Here is a 13314-nt window from a genome sequence, read left to right as displayed (position 1 = left end):
GTGAGGAGAGAGCGAGAGAGAGAGACAGAGAGACATAGGGAGAGAGAGAGAGAGAGAGAGAGAGAGACATAAGGAACAGATAGTGTAATAGTCTGGCTGCTGTAACAGTGTCCTGTTCCTCTTGCGAGGACTTGCCATGAGAAGCTGTTATGTTACAACACACTCCCACAGTCTGCTCTCTCCCCAGGAGAGAGAGGAGGTGGAGGAGAGCGGGAGAGAGGGGGGGGGGGAGATAGAGGAGGCGGATCAGAGAGTTGGGGGAGAGAGAGAGAGGGCCACCAGAGAGATATTAAAGTGACAGAATAACAGAGAAAGTGCGGACCAGCGATTTAAACCTTTCTTCACACAATAAACAAAGCAAATTATTACGTAACATAACACAGCACAACACACCATCACAACACAACACAATACACCTTAACCCACATAAACATCAAACAATATAACACAACATATTAACAGAACACAGTACTAAATATCACCACAACACACTAACACAAAACAATACAACCCAACGCATAAACATCCTACAATATAACACTGAAGCACACAAACCCACACGCACGCACATAGAACCGCACACACCCCAGGGTAAAGCGGTTAGCTGTTAGCGGTTAGCCTTTTATTAAGGTTAGCACTTCATCAGACTCCAACAATATCAACACACCCGCCTATTAAACATTCATCCCCAATCGCTCATGGCTGCAGACTGATGTCTGGGGTCAAGGGTCGTGACCCGGCCTCCCAGTGATGCGTGTTCCTGTTAAATGGACAGGGACCAGGAAGCAGGAAGTGATGCAATATTCAAACCGTGAGACGGTCAGTGCCCTGAGGCGGGCTGCCATCTGGGGAACTAGCTCCTCTCCTAGCGCCCCAGGCTACGAGGCTCGATCCCTCTGGCGCGGAGCCAGGCCTTAGGGGCCAAGCAGGAGGAAGGGACGGGCAGCTGAGTCCTGATTGGCTATGAAGTCTGGCGCTTGTGATTGGCCCAGATCAGCCAGGGGCTGATCTGGGCCAATCACAAGCGCCAGACATCGTAGCCAAGGGCCTGATCTTCGTAGCCAGGGCCTGATCTGTGATGGGCTGATCTGGGCCAATCACAACCGCCAGACCTCGTAGCCAATCAGGATTGGGAGGGTGTGTCCAATGGCGGTGGAGGACAGTATGAGGCGGGTTAGCAGGAGTCTGGAGGGGGATAGGTGATACACAAGGAAGATAATGGTGAAAGAAAGACCTCTCTGGAACCTGAAGCATCAGACCCCAGGACTGTTGACTCTCTGACTATCTATCACACGCTTTGATCAGATACAGGTGGTTAAGGAGCAGGTAGGGGTTAGAAAGTACAGAGACAGGTCATTAAGGAGCAGGTAGGGGTTAGAAAGTACAGAGACAGGTCATTAAGGAGCAGGTAGGGGTTAGACAGTACAGAGACGGGTCATTAAGGAGCAGGTAGGGGTTAGACAGTACAGAGACAGGTCATTAAGGAGCAGGTAGGGGTTAGACAGTACAGAGACGGGTCATTAAGGAGCAGGTAGGGGTTAGACAGTACAGAGACAGGTCATTAAGGAGCAGGTAGGGGTTAGACAGTACAGAGACAGGTCATTAAGAGCAGGTAGGGGTTAGCCAGTACAGAGACAGGTCATTAAGAGCAGGTGGGGGTTAGAAAGTACAGAGACAGGTCATTAAGGACCAGGTGGGGGTGAGACAGTATGAGACAGGTCATTCAGGAGCAGGTGGGGGTTAGACAGTACAGAGACAGGTCATTAAGGACCAGGTGGGGGTTAGACAGTACAGAGACAGGTCATTAAGGAGCAGGTAGGGGTCAGAGTTCATCTCTCTCTAGACCTCCCACTATCCTGCCCCGTCAGTCCCAGATTAGAACTCAGGTCCGTCTGGGGGCTAGACCCCAGTGAGGGAGGAAGAGGGGTCCCTATGCAGCGGTTGTCATGGACAACAGTCCTCTGTGTTTAATTAAGTTAACCGATCAGACGATCCGCTTGAATCCACCAGCAATACCCCGTCTAGATGCTCTCTGTCTCTCTCTCTCTCTCTCTCTCTCTCTCTCTCTCTCTCTCTCTCTCCCTCTCTCTGTCCCTCTCCCTCTCCCTTTCTCTCTCTCTCTCTCTCTCTCTCTCTCGCTGTCTCCCTCTGTCTCCCTCTTCTCTCTCTCTCTCTCTCTCTCTCTCTCTCTCTCTCTCTCTCTCTCTCGTTTTAAACACACAGATGAAAATCGATTAAATAAATGAAAGATATATGTATTATAATTTTACAATATAAAAACAGTAGAAAGGATGGATGACCGTGTGATGGAGGAAATGCGTGTGTTCACCACTCACTCATGTAATAAGGGATAAAGATCAGAAGGCACCATTCATCTTCCAGCTGTCTGCAGTGAGCTCTGGTTGTGGGTTTGATTGCTCCTGTCTGCCTGTTTTCAGGGCCGTCGGGCAAACAGAAGCAGCATTAAATATTAAATATTAAGCAGCGGCGGAAAACTGAAACATGAATTGGTTGTGCCGTTATCGTTTCATACATCAGCTGGACAGACATGCTCCAGACGTACACGATGAAGACAGAGGAAGGAGAAACAACGAATAATATGATAATACTAATAGAAGTGGTTCTTAGTGGGGGTTAGTGGTAGTAGGCTGAAAGAGAAGTGAAGAGCGAGAAATTGAAGGAGGGATCAAAGAAGACGTGTGTGTGTGTGTGTGTGTGTGTGTGTGTGTGTGTGTGTGTGTGTGTGTGTGTGTGTGTGTGTGTGTGTGTGTGTGTGTGTGTGTGTGTGTGTGTGTGCGTTTGTGCGTGCGTGTGTGTGCCTGTGTGCAATCGTAGGTGTGTGCATGCATGCGTGACTGCCTGCGTGTGTGTAGCGTGTGCATGTGTGCGTGAGTGCCTGCGTGTGTGTGTGTGCGTGTGTGTCTGATGGGGAAATCTGTCGCTAGAATGGCTTTCATGCAAGATTACGAGTTGCAATCATAAAATGCTCAGCTTCTGTCTCCTTGGCGACAGAGTGATGGGGCGGTGGTCAGCTGACCCAGAGGAGGTAGACCCCTCCTAGAAGACGATCCTTCTGGATGCATGGGCCTGGTTTAGTGAGGAGACTCTGCAGAGAGAACCAGGGCAGGAGGCGGCCTGAACACCAAACAAGACCTTAAACCAGCGTCTGCTTGATGCATGAAGGTGGAGGCATGGGGGCTTAATAGTGTTGTTCAAACACCGCCTCATTCACATGAACACCGCCTCATTCACATGAACACTGCCTCATTCACATGAAGGCCGCCTCATTCACATGAAGGTTGGCTCATTCACATGAACGCCGCCTCATACACATGAAGGCTGCCTCATTCACATGAACGCCGCCTCATACACATGAACACTGCCTCATTCACATGAACGCCGCCTCATTCACATGAACGCCGCCTCATTCACATGAAGGCTGCCTCATTCACATGAAGGCTGCCTCATTCACATGAACACTGCCTCATTCACATGAACTCTGCCTCATTCACATGAAGGTTGCCTCATTCACATGAAACTGACTCATTCACATGAAGGCTGCATCATTCACATAAACACTGCCTCATTCATAACGACAGGAGAGCATTTCCACCAAACGCAGAATTAAGTCAATGACTAAAAGCTCTTCTATTAACGAACGTGATTAATACCAGAAACAATATCGTTTTAACGCCGCTAATTGAACCTGTCGTGAACTGGAAGTGAAACATCTTTCTCATTCGTGTAGCGATGGAGACACAGGATTACCTGAGGACACAACGGACCCGTGGACCAGGTCTCAGAAGGACCTCCAACCAGCAGGACTTCCACCAGCAGCACCTCCACCCAGCGCTGTGGTGTATGACGTCGGAGGCTGCGTTAAATAAGAGTCGCTCTCGGCCGTCCATGGATTAACGGCCCTTTGGTTCCATGCATCTATTCATTCATTCATCTTCCACCTTCTGTCCCTGCACGGGTAACGCGAGCTGTGTGGTCGGCGACGACGTCTGCACCTCCACCTACAGAGACGGTGAATGGCCTTGCCTCCACCTACAGAGACGTCGTCTGGCCTTGCCTCCACCTACAGAGACGGTGAATGGCCTCGCCTCCACCTATAGAGACTTGTTGATTCTTCCCCAGGACCTGGTGGGGTCAGCGCCAGAGTCCTGCAGCTGGTCGGGTACCCGCATAAAGGTTGGTAACACGGGCTGATTGTGACGTCGGACATCCCTAAAATTCACGGGCGGGAAAATAACTCCTTGTGGGCGGATAGCGGATTAGAACCAAAACAGTATTTTAGTTTGGTGAATTTAAACATAATTCGAAAATATGTGAAATATTTGTTTGTCTAAATGACCGTGTCCACATCGCAAATATGTGTTTTAGTCAAATATGTGTTTTGGTCTGGTAGGGGGCCAAATAGTGCGGATTTAGGTTTGATATTATCACGGATGACTGGTCGGATCTGGTGCTGTACTTTGTACTTTTTTCGGCCGTCTGCTGCCTCCGTGTGATTGGTTTAACGAGCTCCCGACGGGGGCGGGCCGGTGAGCTTCCAGGGATGATGATTGGAGGGTCCGTTGAACCAGAGAGATAGAGTTCTGTCAGGGAGAAAGACCTTCGTTTTGGATTTAGTTATATTTGTCTTCATTGACACACAGGCCTGCTGACCAACACAGAGGCTTACGAATTCATTCATTCATTCATTCATACACTCATTTATATGGAATGAATGAATGAATGAATGAATTTGTTCATTCATTCAGACATGCTGTAATGGTCCATTCCATGTGACGAGAACAAAACACCCGCAATGAAAATTTGTTTCACATTTGCGTCCAATAAATGAATGAATGCTTATGAATACAATATTTCAATTCCAGCACATTTGCCGTTTTAACTAAACGGCCGAAGGCTGTCAAGCTGTATTCTTACAGAATTGATAGTTCTGCCCGTTATCTAAGAAGAAAACATGTAGTATTTCAAACAAAACAAGTATTCTACCTCAATTCAAATCACTTATGAAAAGTGCTATTCTTATGTCCATGAGAGCACATTAAAAGCTGTCTCAATAGACCTCCTTCAAGAGGACCAAGGTGGTCCTTCTATCTCACCATCTCCTGGAGATAAAAATCCACCTCCATCTCACTCTTCTTCATTCTTACCCCCCTACCCTGACCAGTACCCCCCCACCCTGACCAGTACCCCTATCCTGACCAGTACCCCCACCCCCCCTCTCTTGCCTCTATGAGTCGTGTTTTGGAGCAGTGATTGCTTTTTCAACACCGACCCCCCTCCCACCTGGGGCCAGCGGTTCTAGTGTAGCTGGTATCTGAACCACCAACCAAGCCGTTGGAACCATCATTGTATTTCCTCCGGCAGTGATGGTTCAGCACTAAACCAGTATCCCATTTACATCCAGGTCTTCATCCTGCCTGATAGAATAGGAGGGGTTCCGGGTTCGATCCCGACGTCCACAGTCTTACCTTGGATGTCCTCTGAGCAGGATACACATTCAACTCCCTACCATCTCCTTGTTGAAATGGATCTGAATTCTACACTGTAAGCCGCTCTGAATGAAGGCGACTGCAGGATGAACACATGGATGAATAAATGAAATGATCTACTGCAGTATTCATCCTTTACGCCGCTGGCGTGCCTTCTCCCCTCGACACATCAGGACCCCAGCACACCGCTACCCAGGGCCCGCAGAGACACCGCCTCAAGGAGATTTCCTCTCATCTTCTCCTCTCCTCTCCTATCTTCCCCTCTCTCCTCCTCTCCTCTCCTTTCTCCTCCTCTCCTCTCCTCTCCTCTCCTCCTCTCTCCTCTCCTCTCATCCTCCTCCTCCTCTTGGGTGGTGAGGAGGGAAGAGAACATGAGAGCTGTGATAATGAAAGATGAATTAAATAAAAAATGAAGATACTGGAGAGAGAATGTCTCTTTCTATGACATGACAAAGACCAATCAAAGGAGGAGGAGCAACATGAAGTGAGGTGTGAGGAAACGGAGAGAATGCAACAACAACAGTGAAAGAGAGAGCAAGAGAGAGAGAGAGATGATTAGGAGGAGAGATGGAGTGGGAAGTTGAAAGAGAATAATTTATCAGGCAAGGCGGGCAAGAAAAAATAAGTGGCAGAGAGAGAGGGAGAGGGAGAGGGAGAGAGGCAGAGGGTGAGACGGAGACAGACAGAGCTAGATAGAGAGAGAGAGAGAGAGAGGGAGGAACAGAAAGAGAGAAATAGGTAGGCCAGACAATGAATTGATTTGGTTTTAATCAAATAAATAGGAACACAAAATGAAAAGAGAGAGACAGAGAAACAGCAGGTGTGATTTGAATGAAGACACCAGTGGAGTTAAAGGGTGAACGATGAATCACATCCCCTCGGCTGCTCTGAGGACCTAGGAGAGGCCCCCGAGATCCTCTCTTCCTACACATCTCCTCTTCAGCCCCCTCCAGTCCTAAGGAGAGACCTGCTGCTGCAGAGGGTCTGAGACGGGGTTCGGAGTGCCAGGAACAAGATCTGGGCTCTTCTGACAAAACGTTAGATCATCCCCGGGTTGTTGTTGATTACGGTTTTATGATGGAGAAGGACCGAGATGGCGGCTTTGAATGTGTGACATCTTATGAAGCGTTTCTATAGGAGGGGATTTATCCCGTAAAAGATATGGAGTTAACATCAGCAGGAGGAGAGGGGTCTATATAGAAGAATATAACACACACACACACACACACACGTGCGCACAAGCACACACACACACACACACACACACACACACTCTCTCTACAGATACACACACAAACAGAGAAACAGAACAAATCAAACATTTGTTTCTGATTGTGTCTGGAAATATCAGATATGGTGCCTATAGACACTTCTGTGTTTCATAGTTCAGGTCTCATAGTGTGTGTGTGTGTGTGTGTGTGTGTGTGTGTGCGTGTGCGTGTGTGTGCGTGTGTGTGACTGTATTCATGCCAGCTCAAATCTCTTCCTTTAGTTTATGTCCTCTCCTGTCAGCCAATCAGCAGCTTTGGTCTGATCCTACGCAGGTATCTTCCCTCAGGGTTGGTTCATCCTGAGGGATTGCCGTGTGCACGTTTTCCTTATCAATAAAGGTTTGTTTCCATAGTGTTGGAGTGTTGCTGTTCACACTATAAACACCGGACTCTCCTGTCCTTCACCAATATTTGTCTGCCTTTCTGACCTCCGCTTTCCCATGGGGGGCAGCTCTGTGTCCTGATTGGTCGGATGGCAGGTAGCGTGCACTCTGTCAGGTATGAGATCACCTGTGCCTCCGTTTGCTTACGGACTCCTCGTTAGCCTTATGTGATTGCGAGGGCCATCAAAGCGCGGATCGGGCTTAATTGAGGCATCCTCGTTCGTTTAACATCGTTGCTCTAATGAAAGCTTGCACGAGGACTTCAGCACCCAGCACCCACTCGCGACGGTGTCCCTAGGTAACAGCAGGATGTACACATCTGGTCTCACGTCGGCCCAGCCTTAGAGCTGGGCTTGGTGATGATTCCTCCTCAGAGTCTGATTGGCCCCTGGCAGTGCTAATGAGAGGTGGTCCGGGAGCACGTGTGTCCGCCTCCGGTGTCCCCATTATGTAATGACCCCCTGTTGGGACCTCGGTAAACGGCCGCAACGACGCCTCGCTGGAGGCGGTGGCGGCGTTCCACCAGCTCTTTACACGCTTGGCCGGTCCACGTAAACTCCTTAGCCCCCGCCATGCCTGGGCGATGTGTGTGTGTGTGCGTATAATAACACAATAACACATCGACACAATGATACGACAACACAATGATACGACAACACAACGACACATCAACACAACGACACAACTACAAAACTACACGACGATGCAACAACGCAACAACACAATGATACGACAACACATCAACATGTCGACGCAACAACACAATGACACAACGACACCACGACACAATAGCTGTGTTCGAAATCGTTCCCTACCAGGGATTTAGTGCACTATATAGGGTGCTCGCCATTTTGTAGTGGTGTTCGAATTCTCAGTGGTTAATTTCATGCACTATATAGTGGACTTAAAATACCAAAAATTTGAGTGTACGTACGATGTTCCCTACATGTTACTCCCGTATACCACAATGCAATGCAGTCTTGTTTTTCCGGAGGAGAAGAAGAAACTGAATAGCCGCGAAAACGAATACATTTAATGATGGAATCTCCGGCTTTCGTTTAGAAATTTCAACAATTTATTTGGGATTTAACATAGAAAATGTAACATTCAAAGTTAATTACAAAGAAACCTTGATCAAGGAAATGTAACATTCAACATCAATACAACCCCCAGCTTTCCTCGTGAGTGCCCGGTTTATTTACATGATGTGGGCACATCTGTCTGCGTCACACAAATACCTGGCGCATTTACTGACGCAAATGACGTTTAGAAATGTTCAGAGTAGTGTCCGAATTCTCGTTTGTTCGTTCCCTATATAGTGCACTATATCATGAACACTATATAGGGCATAGTGAGTGAGTGAAAAGGGAACGATTTCGAACACAGCCAATAACACAATAGAACAACTAGCCTGGCGCTGATGCCTTGGCTCATGCTAGCGGCCCGCTGGGTTGTGTTTGATGGGCAGTGGATGTTCTTTGTGTTCCCGGCCCCTGAGTCTGGGCACACAGCCGGCCCTAGAGGGGCTCTGAGGGCTGGAGGAGGAACCATCACTGGGCTCTGGATCCTGGTCCTCCGGTCCTCAGGAATCCGTCGAGGGCGACTGGTTGGTAGAACAGGTTCGTCATGGTTACGGCCTGGAGGTGAGGAGGGCGAACGCTGGCCATGGAGATGAACTCCTGTCTAATGACGCTCAGATGTTATCTCTCTCTCTTTCTCACTCTCTCTCTCTCTCTCTCTCTCTCTCTCTCTCTCTCCCTCTGTTAAATGTTTTTCACCTGCTGGCTCCCATGGTCCAACAAACACACTTAATGAACACCTTTCAGTGTGTGTGTGTGTGTGTGTGTGTGTGTGTTAGCGCTAAGTGCTAACCGGAACTGTCTCAAGGGACTCCTGTGTCACTATGGCAACAACTGGAGACGGAAACCATGGGGACGTGAGAGAGGGATGGACAGAATGAGAGAGGGTGGAGATAGAAAGAGAGAGAGAGAGGGTGAGATAGGGAGAGAGAGAGAGAGAGAGAGAGGGTGAGATAGGAAGAGAGAGAGAGGGAGAGAGAGGATGAGATAGAGAGAGACGGAGAGAGAGAAAGAAGAGAGGGAGAGAGAGAGAGAGGGAGGGAGGGAGAGAGAGAAAGGCGAGAGGGAGAAAGAGAGAGAGCGACAGAGGGCGATAGATAGAGAGAGATGTGTGATATAGAGAACAACAGAGGAGAAGAGTGTTGGGGACCACCAGCTGAGATAGGGCTCACAAACACACTCACATAGACACACACACGACGGCCCAATCCCAAAGTGAGTCCTGAGGACTAAGGATTCACAGACTTAATTGATCTCAGGTGCTAAGTGAGTGAGTGAGTTAGGGCACATGGGCTCAGAGGTATACATGGGATTGGGACAGCACTTCATGAGAGTACATGTTACCTTGGCAACGTGTCATGACAAAGATGTTGCCAACACTTAGCGGTTTGGGAATTCTCATTTTTGTTTTTGTTTTTTTTGTAAATGCAATGAAAACAATTGGCTACAGCAATTTATCGATATTAGAAAGTATACTTTTTACTTTTGAATACTTCAGCATAAAGGATGTATTGAATAATTGAGGTGATTGTTGGCCTAATCATGAATCAGAACGGGCTACATTTGGCTGAATTAGGAAAGGTATAATTAGTTATATGAAGAGCCGTTTGGGATCCAAAAGAGCCGGCTCTTGGTGGTGGGCTGAGCTGCGTCATGTTGTTGTTTACCTTCCTAATTTCTGGATTTCCCTATGGTCTCCGCGGTAAACGTCACAACGCTGTTGGTAAGTCCCTTAGGTGAAGTCTGCACTGATGCAGACTCACGGAAAGGGCTCGCTAAGTGTGGACTCAAACCCTCACGCCCTTTGGAATTCGACATTGGAACAGCCCTAAAGCCTTAATGATTTCGCGAGAAAGCGCAACAAAGTCTGTGAGTCCATGAGTCCGGACATTGGGATTGGGCCAATCACACACACAATCACACACACACACACAGACACAGACACACACACACACACACACACGGTCACATTGACACACACACACACACACACACAAACAAATGCATGCAGACACACACATCCACACACACATCCAGACACACCTTCCACTTGAAGAGCACTAACAGCTTTCCCGCCGCGCGTCAAAAAACAACCTTCAGAAAACTGTTGATTCATCTGCGATCATTGAGTGTGTGTGTGTGTGTGTGTGTGTGTGTGTGTGTGTGTGTGTGTGTGGCAGGGTGGGGGGGGGGGGGGTTAGTGGCCTTGCTACTGCTGAATCACAGCTATTCAGTAGCTTCTACCTGTTGCTCTTTTACCATTATTCAATCTTCCACTGAGTTAGCAAACTGTTCAGCCTTTTTCCTCCACACACACACACACACACACACACACACACACACACACACACACACACACACACACACACACACACACACACACACAGGAACCGGCTCTGTTGAGGTCACCCAATTCAAAAGGAATTTGAGGTGAATTTGAGGTGAGGAGAAATGGAGGTGGATTAGAAGGCTGAGTTCAACCGAAACCCAACAGACAACAACAAAGGTTTTAGAAGGAGTCTCACTGGAGGAGGAATCTCACTGAAGGAGGAGTCTCCTCCTTCAGTGAGACGCCTCCTTCTTCTCCTTCACTGAGACTCCTCCTTTAGTGAGACGCCTCCTTCTTCTCCTTCACTGAGACTCCTCCTTCAGTGAGACGCCTCCTTCTTCTCCTTCACTGAGACTCCTCCTTCAGTGAGACGCCTCCTTTTTCTCCTTCAGTGCGACCCCTCCTTCTTCTCCTTAAGTGCGACTCCTCCTTTTTCTCCTTCAGTGAGTCTCCTCCTTCAGCTCCTCCTCCTTCAGTATTGTTCAGACACACTTTTAAACGGACCTCATACCTTGGAGAAGTCTGGTGTATTTCTCGGTAGGGGTCCTTTCCATAGCGACGACGAGCCTGCCAGAAGCATTGAGCAGCTCTTAGAGGAAGTACATTGAGCGGTCGCTGTCGCCCCAAAATGAACATTGATCCCGTTTCATTTCTAAATGTTTTACCGTTGGTCCCTTGGACCCAAGATGATCCGTAGGGTCCATGTTGAAACCCCCCCCAAGGCCTCCATTCAGGAGCAGGGGGGTCGTCTTGCTCAAGGGTGCCAACAGACTGAGGGCATTGGGGATCATACCCAGAACCTTCCAGTGTTAGAGCGTAATCTTCCTTCCTTCTCTCCCCTGTTCTCCTAGTTCCTCGCCTCCTCTCTCCTCCATCTCTCCCCTGTTCTCCTAGTTCCTCGCCTCCTCTCTCCTCCATCTCTCCCCTGTTCTCCTAGTTCCTCGCCTCCTCTCTCCTCCTTCTCCCCCCTGTTCTCCTAGTTCCTTACCTCCTCTCTCCTCCTTGACCCTCCTCCGGCAGCGACCCGAGACGGAGGACTTTGGCTGAAGGGGAGCAGCTAGAACTCAAAGGGACATAGATTAACCTTCTGTTAGGTATGTTCAGGGTAAACTGCAGCAGAACCAGCCTTCCTGCAGGCTATTTATAACGGCTCTCCCAATGCCACCAGCTCGCCGCGGGCACTGACTAGCGCCTTAAGACGTCTGTGAGCTGGTTCTAATGGCACTTCACGGAACATAATGACAGGGCAGCCTTGAAAGGCCCTGGCGGAATCTGTCCACCGACAGGACGATGCTGGGCAGAGCCGGAGTGGGAGCCTGTATTAATAAGTGGGCACTTTATTAATGACTATTAAAGAAGGGCAACGACCACTGCTGTGCCTTTCAAGCCAGTAGGCCTGGCGATGTTACACCGTTTTACAAAAGTAAAGCGCTGAATTCTAGTAGGGTGGTGGAGAAATGGCAGAACAGCGATATGATACGATATGATATGATGCAATATAACACTCATAACCAGGGGAGTGGACGAGCGACGGGGACTATAAAATCCTGGGTACCGAGCAAATATCCTCCCCGTGACCTCTGGGGGGGCCAGCCATCCTTCTGGGTGCCCCCTGTGATGCACTAACCCCCCCCCCAATGATTAACCAGGCTAGCAGGATGTAAACACCAGGGGCCAGCACTCAGGACCGCTCTACCCTCTCAGCGTGAACAGGTCGCTGTGAGACCGGCTAGCTAGCTGTCTTCTATAGAGGACTGCTCAGCATCTTAACAACTCCACCGCCGGTGACAGGGGTCCACACCTAGACTGCCTAACGTTTCCTAGTCCTGAGTAAACTGCTACCAAAGATCGTGATTGTAGTTTGCTAATGCTTCATAGTCCTGAGCAAACTACTAGAACACTACTACTACCGTACCGATAGCTGAATTATAACAATCTCTTGTGACCCCATCTGCATGTCAGTCTGGTTTAGCAATTATGACCAAAACATATTTAACTTCTAGTTCATATCCACCCCCACGTATTTAGAACTAACTTCTAGTTTATATCTACCCCACATATCTAGAACTAACTTTTAGTGTCTATTTACCACCATGTATCTAGAACTAACTTCTAGTTTATATCTTCCCCTACATATCTAGAACTAAGTTTTAGTGTCTATTTACCACCATGTATCTTTGGTTGTATCTACCACAGATCTAGAACCAACTTCTAGTTGTATCTACCATATATCTAGAACTAATGTCTGGTTGTATCTACCACAGATCTAGAACTAACTTCTACTTGTAACTACCACACATCTAGAACTAACGTCTAGTTTCTATCTACCACAGATCTAGAACTAACTTCTAGTTTCTATCTAACTTCTAACACCTATATTAGAAGAACTTCTAAGTTCTTCTCCAGCACTTGATACTTTTTAAATCAGGGATCTCGAAACCTTTGCCACAGCTTTATTATAGAATGTACATTTCTGCACGGGTGTATTTATCCATCTACCTTCTTCCGCTCTACTTTCACATTCCTCTGGTGGATGAAGATGATAACAGGGATGTCTCCCGTTGACCTTTCATGTGCTGATTGTCATGAAAGGTGTTTTAAGCGGGATTTCTGCCACTGAGCAGCACTCAGAAGGGCTCTCTCCATGTTCCAGGGGTGCTGTATGTATGGACGCATCTTACTTCGCATGTTTGCTAGGGTTAGTGGTAAATGGACTAGATTTATGCAGCGCATTTCTATCCAGCA

Source organism: Pollachius pollachius, assembly GCF_949987615.1.
Source record: "Pollachius pollachius genome assembly, chromosome: 8".
Lineage (NCBI taxonomy): Eukaryota > Metazoa > Chordata > Actinopteri > Gadiformes > Gadidae > Pollachius > Pollachius pollachius.
Note: the sequence above shows the minus strand (reverse complement) of the source record.